Source organism: Mesoplodon mirus (assembly GCF_964341445.2).
Source record: "Mesoplodon mirus genome assembly, chromosome: 15".
NCBI lineage: Eukaryota > Metazoa > Chordata > Mammalia > Artiodactyla > Ziphiidae > Mesoplodon > Mesoplodon mirus.
Window position 1 is genome coordinate 49281630 of NC_138991.1, and position 10519 is coordinate 49292148.

Below are 10519 nucleotides of genomic sequence, written 5' to 3' on the forward strand. Positions count from 1 at the left end.
GGGGTCCCGCACTGTAGCTCACTCGGGCTGTCTGCCAAGCAGGACGTCTGCTCTGCGGCGGGACCTGGAACTCCCCACCTTCTCTCAACTCCGGCCTCTGCCCCAGAACGTTGCCCTCGGGTGTAAGGCTCCCGACTATCCCGTTCCTTCCCATCTTCTCCTGGCCATCGGGGGGTGCCCAGATCGCATCCTTTGGCTGGTCTACAAGGTGGGACCCAGGAGACCGGGTGGAAAAGGGCTCATGGGTGGTGCCTGCCTCTCCAGGCTTGGACTATCTAGCACACATCAGGAACCTGGTTTATTGGAGCGCTAAGGCTTAGAACTGTGGAATTTTAGAACCCTGAAATCTCCATGTTTCCCTAAACCTTAGCATCCTCTCTGACATGTCATAGAATCAGAGTCATAGAATCCTAACAGCCAGACCATGTAGCTTCCCAAATTCTGGGGAATACTGGGGAGAAATGAGGTGTCAAAAAGAAGGTAGAGATAACTGTGTGTGCTTTATCTCTCCAAACCTCAGTTTTGTTATCTATAAAATGGGGATAATAACAGTCACTCTTCCACTTAGTAAATATTCCAGCATAACATGGGCTACCTGATGGTACCTGAGACCTTGCCAAATGCTTCCTGGGAGAGCCAGAATTTGGTCCCCCAGGAATTGAATTTCTTGGGAAGTGATGACAAGAGACACTTGCAATGGTTGAGAAAATTCTTGACTGGAGGGAAAGTCATGGGTAGAGGGCAATTCTGGGGTCAGAGGGCCTGAATCAGAAGAGCAGATGAAAGGTGGTGTGGGATAGCATTGGAGGCCAAGCTGTGCCCAGAATCGTTAACTTGTCCTTAACATGGCTGGGAAGGCCCTGCTGGTCTGCCCCTGTGGACCTCACCAGCCTTGTCTTGCACCACACCCTGCCCCCCACTCCACCTCTGAGTTCCAACCACACTGGCCTCTCAGTTCCTCAAATCTGCCAGGCTCCTTTGCTTCTCCAAGCCTTTGCACATGCTGTTCCCTCAGCCTGGAGCTTTCTTCCCTCACTCTTTGCCTGACAAACTCTCAAGACTTTAGGTCTTAAGTTAAATGCTACTTCCTCTGGGAGGAAGTATATTAACACGTATATGTGGAATCTAGAAAAATGGTACAGATGAACCGGTTTGCAAGGCAGAAATAGCGACACAGATGTAGAGAACAAACGTATGGACACCAAGGGGGGAAAGCAGGGGAGGGGTGGTGGTGGGATGAACTGGGAGATTGGGATTGACATATATACACTAATAAGTATAAAATAGATAGCTAATAAGAACCTGTTGTATAAAAAAATAAAATTCAAAAAATATATATAATGATAAAGGGATCAATTAAGAGGATACAACATTTATAAATATTTATGTACCCTACCTCAGAGCACCTATATAAAGCAAATATTTAAAGAACTGAAGGGAGAAGTAGACAGCAATACAATAATAGTAGATTCCTATCACCAGCCTCTAAGGCAGTGTGCATACCTGTGGCAATATCCTGCAGCCATGGAATTGCACACTGACGGCTGGGGCCCCCACAGCTGCCTGAGGGCTCAGCTCTGGCCTTATCTCCTGTCACTGGCCTGCACCACTAGGCTCACCTGCAGCTGTCCCCATAAACTGTGCACCTGCACCCAGCCAGCTAGATCCCCATTAAGCCTCCATTGTGCATGTCTGATGTGAGATTCTGCAGGCACAGAATGTACATACACCAACATCCAGGGCCTCTGAAGTTGCCTGTGTACCCTCACCTGGCCCTGGCCCTGGCCCCTACCACTGTGTGTGTATCCGCAACCAGCCTCTGCCATTACTTAGGCACCAGTTGGTGGTATGTACACACCACCACCAGCTCCATGCCACTGTTGCCTGCCCTTGTATGTAGCCTCTGGACCTGGAGGCACCACAAGGACCCCAATAGCCCTTGTAGCCATTGCAGATACCACACTATGCTCACCAAGGACCACATAGTTGTCAATGCTGTGGACCCCTGTGGCCTGATCCAGAGAGACATCATGCCCACACCCCCACCCTGGACCCAGAGCTGCCACATGCCTCTGCACTTGGCAGCATGTGCCACTAGATACAGAGTCACAACAGACTCCAGCATGCTCCCACCCACAGAAGGTCTTTCATTACCAGAGTCAGTCCATAAAGTCTGGAAGAGGTGACTATTTCTTCAGCTGTGCAGACACCTACACAAGACTACCAGGGTCACAAAGAATTGGGGAAACATGACACCACCAAAGGAACATAGCAAACTTCCAGTAACTGACCCCAAACAAATGGAGATAATTTAATTGCCTGGCAAAGAATTCAAAATAATTATTCAAAAGATGTTCAGAGAGCTCAAGAGAACACATAAACAATTTAATGAAATCAGGAAGACAATACAAGAACAAAACGACAGGCTCAACAAAGAGACAAAAAACAATCCCATTCACAAAAGCATCAAAAATAATAAAATACTTGAGTAAATTTAAAGAATTGAAAGATCTATTCACTGAAAACAAGACATTAATGAAAGAAATTGAATATACAAATAAATGGAAAGCTATCCCTTGTTCATGGATCAGAAGAGTTATTGTTAAAATGTTCCTACTGCCCAAAGTCATCTATAGATTAAATGTAATCTCTAGGTTGCCATGGCTAAGGGGTGAGGGAGATGGAGAGAGGCTGGCAAAAAAGTACAAACTTTCAGTTATAAGATGAATAAGTTCTGAGGATCTAATGTAAAACATGGTGACTATAGTTGATAATACTGTATTGTATAATTGCAATTTGCTAAGAGAGTAAATTGTAAGTGTTCTTACCAAGAAAGGAGGGGGGCAACTTTGTGAAGTGATTGATATGCTAATGAACTTGAATGTGGGAATTCTTTCACAAAGTATACATTGTTGTACACTTTAAATATAGTACAATTTTATTTGTCAATTATACCTCAATAAAACTGGGGGAAGAGAAATTAAAGAAGACCTAAATAAATGAAGACAGCCCATGTTCATGAAAAATTCAATATTGTTAGCATGGCAGTACTCCCGAAATTGATTTACAGAGTCAGTCAATTCCCAGCTGCCTTTTTTGTAGAAATGCACACACTGATCCTAAAATTCATATAGAATTGCAAGGAACCCTGGATAGCCAAAAATTTCTTTAAAAAGAAGAACAAAGTTTGAGGTCTCACACTTCCTGATTTCAATATTTTCTACAAAAGTGACAGTAATCAAAGCAGTTTGGTACTGGCATAAGCATAGATATATCTTAATCTAATGAAATAGAATTGAGAATCCAAAAATAAGCCCATACATCTATGGTCAATTGATTTTCAACAATAAATAACAGTCTTTTGAACAAACAGTGCTTAAACAACTAAATAGGCGTGAGACTGGAAGACAAGAGTACAGCCATTTTTGAAAAGGACCCAGGGAACGAGCGCAAGCAGGCTTCACAGATCCCTTAAAACAAAGTGCCTAAAGCCTTCCAGTTCCCTCAAAGATATAGATAAAGGCCTGGCAGACATTCCCAAGTTGTTTTTGCAGGAGGCAGATCCCCACCAGATGAAAACTGCTGACCGCAAGTGCATAGACCCCCACACCAGTTGACGGTTGATGATTCTTGAAACTTCATCTTGATGCCAACCAATCTGAAAATCGAGCACAAGCTGATCGGGCACCTGCTGCCCCCTCCCTCACACTCACTTTAAAACCTGTTCGCTGAAAGTCCTTGGGGAGTTGGCACTCTTTTCTGCCTTCTCCCCTGTGCACAAACTATCCTTTTAATAAAAAGCTTTGCTTACCTAAGAGCCTTGTGGGAGTGAAATTCATTTCTATGGTATTGCTGTCCAAGAATCTGGAGAGGGCCTGGTAACAGGCACATGCAAAAGAATAAAGTTGGACTCTTACCTCACAATATATACAAAAATTAATTAAAAATGGATCAAACACCCAAAAGTAAGAGCTAAAACAATAAACTCTTAGAAGAAAACATAGGTAAATCTTCATAACCTGAATTGAGCAATGCATTCTTAGATATGACACCAAAAGACAATATACATTAATTGGGCTTCATCAAAATCAAAACTTTTGAGCATCAAAGGACAAAAATGTGAAAAGACAAGTCATAGAATGGAAAACATATTTTCAAATCATGTATCTGATAAGGATTTCACGTTATGAACGAACCAAGAACTCTTACAACTCAACAACAAAATGACAAACCAATAAAATAAAGGGCAAAAGGATCTATAGACATTTCTCCAAAGAAATTATACAAGCACATGAAAAGATGCTCAACATAGCTGTTAGGGAAATTTAAACCAAAACCACAATGAGAAACCACTTACCCACTAAGAGGGCTATAAATTTAAAAATTTTAATTTTTTAAACAGAAAGTAAGTGTTGGCAAGAATGTAGAAAACTGGAACCTTCACACACGGCTAGTGGGAACGTAACGTGGTATATAGCAGCTGTGGAAAAGTTTGGCCATTCCTCAAAAAGTTAATCATATAATTACCATATTGTAATAGCGGTCTCCCCAGCCCGAACCCAGACTGTGACGGGCCCTTTCCTCCTCCCTCTCTGGCGCCGGCGGCTGCGCAGTTGGGGCAGGGGCTGCTCCGTTGCCCCTCTCCGCGCTCCGGCTGGGCCTAGCCCACCGGCCTGGCCCCGCACCTGCCGGCCACCCACTGCGCAAGCGGGCAGGCGGGCGGGAGCTCCGCTCTGGGGACACCCGCTCCCGGGCCACGTCATCAGTCATGAACTGACTGGTGAGGCCAGCCGCGGGTTGAGCCCAGGGGTCCCGCCGCCTCAGACAGCGATCCTAGGAAAGGGTGTGTCAACCGCCTCCACGTGGCCACCGGGGTCTCAGAGGCTTCTGCGCCTCGCTTCACCTAGTGCTGGAGCACTGGTACTTCTTCAGACCTGGCGGCTTTCTGGGGTCGCACCTTTCTACTCAGGGTGTGAGAGCTAAGAGGCAGCCGCGAGCTGTAGCAGTCCCGCTCAGCCATTGGTCGGTGCCACAGTGGCCCCGCCCCCTCCCACTCTGGTATATAAAAGGAGCTCGAATTCGAACTGAGGTAAGGTGGATTTTTGAGACGCTAGTCTGCCGAGTTCTCGGTCTGCTAGCTTTCCCATTAAAAGCGTTATTCCTTGTTCCAACAACCCCTCTCCCGATTTATTGGCCTGTCGTGCGATGGGCAGAAGGCGCTTGGGTTTGGTAACAATATGACCTTGCAATTCCATCCCTAGGTTTCTAGGAATGGAAAGCATATGTCAACACAAAAACTTGTACACAGTAGTATTATTCATAATACCCAAAAAGTGGAAACAACCCGAAAGTCAATGAGAATGGATGAACAAAATGTGGTATTATCCAAAATGTAATACATGACACAACACTCATGAGTCTTGAAAATATGCTAAGTGGAAGAAGCCAAACACAAAAGACCATATATTATAATGATTCTATATATAAATGTGATGGAAGAAATTTTCACATATTGGGTTATGAGGCAGTCATTCTAGCTTATACAGGATTTAACTTGAATTTTATGCTAGCTAAAACAGTCTGTTTGTATCCTATCAAACATACATTGTACATCTGCTTTAATCATTAAAGAAAAGGGTACCTGAAGTAAAGAATGTCCTTTTTAAAAATAAAGATTAAATGCCTCCCTTCCTGGGATGTCAGTGCTGCATACTTCTTTGATAAGACTCCCTTCCCAGGTGCCAAGGCCATACTGACTCATTGTATACATGCTGATCTGTTTTTTTTGTTTTTGTGAAATCTTGAAGGAATGTATTCTTGACTTGTTTGGTGTTCTTTGTTCTGATGAGATATAAAACTCTGCGGAAAACCATGCTTCTCTGGAGCAGTTCCTCAGAGTTATCTGAGAGACCGTCTCCCAGGCGATCATCCTAAATTTGGCTCTAATTGGCTTATTGATTATTTCCATCCACATAAGAAATGCCCAGAATTGGCAAATCCATACAGACAGAAAGCCGATTTGTGGTTGCCAGTGGGTGGAAATACGGGGAATGAGGAATGACTGCTCACGAGTACAGGGTTTATTTTAGGGAAGATTAAAATGTTCTGGAATGAGTGGTGACAGTTTCACAGCATTGTGAATGTAATAAAAGCCACTGAATTCTAATACTTTAAAATGGTGAATTTTACCTCAATTTTTTTTTTTTTTTTTTTTTTTTTGCGGTACGCGGGCCTCTCACTGTTGTGGCCTCTCCCGTTGCGGAGCACAGGCTCCGGACGCGCAGGCTCAGCGGCCATGGCTCACAGGCCCAGCCGCTTCGCGGCATGTGGGATCTTCCCGGACCGGGGCATGAACCCGGGTCCCCCGCATCGGCAGGCGGACTCTCAACCACTGCGCCACCAGGGAAGCCCTACCTCAATTTTTTTTGAAAAGAAAAATACTATGGGATGGGTAAAATGATGTTCCTACATAATAGCTGAGATTCAGAGGTCAACTCTTTTGTCTAAAGTCAAATTAAAATTAAAGCTGACTGAACCTCCCAAAACCTTCCTTCTAATCACTGTTACAACCAAAATAAAAAATAAAAACAGTTAAAAATTAACTCTAAGTCCCTAGTGGGTTTTTGCGTGTTTGTAGGGCGTTGGGGCGGGGGGCAGGAGAGGAAGCACGCTCTTGGGCTGGAAGGCGGACGGTGAGGTGTAGGCGGAACATCCCGATTAGGAGTGCTTCGGGAGGAGGAGGAAGGGCAAGGAGGTCAGTACACTCACGGCCGAGGCCTTGGTAACTGCCTCCGCCCCGCCGTTGAGGGGCGCCAGTCGACCCAGCGCGGTACCTCCTTCCAACGTTTTTCCCGAGCGCCCCGCCGGCGGCCCCGCGGACAGGTTTGCAGCCTCTGCACCGCTCGGACCCCTCAAAGGCGAGGCCCGACCCCGTACCAGGCGGGCGGGAGGACCCAGCAAGCGCTGCCTCGGCCCCTTTCCCGCCCACGGACCCTGGAGCCCCTACCTTCCTAGCAACCTGCCAGCTCCTGGCTCGCCCAACCCACTTGTCTCAGGTTTCCCAAATATTTTACCACTTGCTCCTCCTGGCCCACCACACAGTCCCCCACTTCCCGAAGACAGACTAGGAGTGAGAGGAGTGAGACACTTGCCTTGGCATTATTAAAATAATGAAAGTAGTATTACTAGTAATGACTTAATAGAAAGAATATTAATAAACTTATTAGTAACGTAGGGGCCAGTAACCAGGATGCCTTGCCTGCCTGTTTAAGGGGAAACCAACTCAATAAGCAAGATAAATACTTTAATATGACATTTAAAAAATTTTTCAAAATAAAAAACTTAAAAGTACCACAAGGTGCTATATGAGAGGCTAAAACAGAAGGAAAAATCAGTAATCCTGATCCTAGCTTTATTTAAAATTTTGGTAGTTTCATTATCATGGAATTTTTTTAGTGTTTTTTTTTTCAATATTACATTTAAAAAGTTTTTTTTCATCTTCAGTACTGAGTATCTTGAGTTCTGAGTATGTCCCTAAATTTTGCACTGGAAGTGAGTACTTCAGTCACTGTGCTTGGCTCACCCTAGTGACAGCCCGGCCCTACTGTCGGCTTCAGTGTGGCAGTGGCAGTAGGGAAGGGTAGGGAAGTGCAAGTGGCCACCTTCTCCCCACAGTCTGTGGAGGCTTAGCAAGGAACTTCCAGAGGTGCCGGCACAGGGGCCTGTAAACGCTCTAGACGTGTCCCAGCACAAGGTCTCAGTGGAGGGCAGGGAAGGAAGAGTTACACCAGCATCCTGGTTACTGGCCCCTACATTACTAATAAGTTTATTAACATTCTTTCCCTTAAGTCATTACGGCTAATAGTAGTTTCATTATTTTAATAATATAAACTAAAAAGCATCAATAATACTTATATAATATAATACTTATTAAACACCTACCAGCTAAACACTTCACAAAATGATTTCATTTATGCCTCACCACAACTCTGGGAGGTTGGCTCTAATATTACTAATACTATCTGATTTTACAGTGCAGGAAGCAGGATCCGAGTGGTTAAATCTCTTGTTTAAGGTCATCCAGCATGTACAGTGGCAGAACTGGTATTCAAATCCAAACTGGCTGACCACAGAGCCCTTACTTGGGAATCACAAAGTACAAAGTTCCTAATCCTCTCCCTGGAAATGACTTGGGGATTTCATCTCCAAAGCATTAGAACTGCAATAAAAACCTTAGAAACAAATTGAGATGTTAGGATATCTGCTCGTACAATGTATCACATCAATGGGTTAAAAAAATATATATGATAATTTCCATGGAAGCTCCTTGTAAACTAAGCCTAGAAAGGTATTTATTTACATGTTATACAAAACTATGCTAACTCCATAGCCCAGCCAAGTGGTGTGGCACCAGCAACCCCCTTCCCTCTGGACAATTTGGGCCAGTGTTGTACACTGGTTAATCTGCTGTCAGTCCACACTGCAAAACAGCTTCTAACCTATATTCTAGATCATTGCTCTTCAGTTGGCCACCAGACCTGTGCTGCTCCCCTGGAATTCCTGCCAGCCTCCCCAGAACCACTGCTGCTACCACCAGGCTGGGAAGGAGGAAGAAGGCTGCCCTCCCCTTTTATGATGACTTCTTTCCAGACCCTTGAGCTAAAACCAGACCACCATGTTTGGCAGCTAAAACTTTGCTGAGGACCTGGGTGATATCACCCAAAGCCGTATGAGGAAGATGATTTGAGGTGACTCACAGACCTACTGTCTTTTGAATAATCATGCATTTATTTTGATGCAAATTCAAAATGATTGAAATAGCCTATTAAACTACAATAGCAGGCTAATTTTGCTCCTAGTGAAGCTAAGAAGAGTAGTAAAAATTTTAACACAATATATTTAAAGTAAATAATAAAAGAGATCTCATGGAGGTATTAGAGCTTCAACAGAACCTGGCAGTTGGACTCTTAGCATATGTGATCACCTAAGAATTCCCTTCTACCTGCCCAGGTTGTACAACTCCTGACCCTAACCAGATATTGCATATTGCATAACTTTCATTTTGGAAAGCCTCTGGATACTTGGGACCAGTTAGTTCCCTGGGTCTCCAGTCCCAACAGAATTAATTCAATCAAGACCAATTTTCCCAGTGCTACTTTAGTGAGGGCTTGGGTGATGGTACGCAAAGCTTTATAAAGAACACGATTTGAGGTATTTACAGACTAGTCCTGTTCCTACAGGATTTGCTAGAAACAAATACAAAAGCTTTCCGCTTGACCAGGGCTCAATTTTTAAATACACAATGGAAACAAACAAACAAAAAACCATCTGGCTTTCCTATTTCATTTCTCTTTTAGTTGGTGAGTATTTGGTTTTGCTTTTTTTTCTCAAGAATAATGAGACACACTGCTATTTTCTTTATACCTCTGTCATTTTTTAAACCCAATAATTGTTAGATCATAATAATTATAACAACATAAATAATGAGCCGTAAACACTTCCATAATCCCAGCAACCCTGGGCCTGCATTTCTAAGGATGGTGAACTGAAGAAACAAATTTGTGTAATTGAAATAAGCTTTTCCAACCACTGCCACATCTTCTTTGCGTTTTGATGATATAAGAGGTTTTCATTTATTATGTGGCTACTCTGTGCCAAGCCTGTGCTAAGTACATTACATGTGATTTATTATTTCATTGGTACATATTTTGACACTTACTACACTGTCTTTCATTATGATGCGACCATTTCCTAAGAAGTGCCCTATGTAGCTCCCAGTGAAAATATCAGGGGAGCACAACTTACGCACTGGAGTCTCCTGACCTGTCTCCCAGGCTACACTCTTGCTCATTTGTTTCACCCTCTGCATTGGTACAAGACCCTTCTATCTAAATGTTTAATCTCTTTAACCATGTAATTCCCTTCCAAAGAATCACCCTCTTAGCTGCTTGACTTCAAGAAGCATCCCAGTTTTATGTATTGGTGCTCCTAGATATCAGTCCCTGATTCCAGTTCAACTCTGGCAAGACACAGTTCTAAGGAGGAGACAACATTCCTTCCACCCCTGGGTTTAACCTGGCCCGAAATGCCCTCTTACACCCTCTCTGCCAATGTAGCCTAATGGCTAGGGGTAGAGTTCTGGAGTCTTACTTCAAGGGCAGATCCCAACTCCTCTGCTGACATGACATCTTATGCATTTGGCAATTTGTGACTAAGGCCGTTATATCTTGTCCTGGGAACTTCCGCCTTTTCTAAAGGTGAAAGTTAGTTCAATTAATTAGCCCAGAAGAATACTGTGCACTCGAAGCGGTCAACAGCCCAGGATCTGGGGGTGGGGATGGGGTAGGGGTGGGAGGGAGGTTGGGATAAGAGACTCCAGATGGGGACAGAATTGGAAGGAAAATGTTTTTTAATAACCTTCTATCTCCTTTCATCTAAGAGCTCCTAAAAAGCAGGCAATAATTTAAGAAATAAGGGAGCCCATCGTTTGCCCCCATCTCCCTCTGTCTCCTCTTTCCTA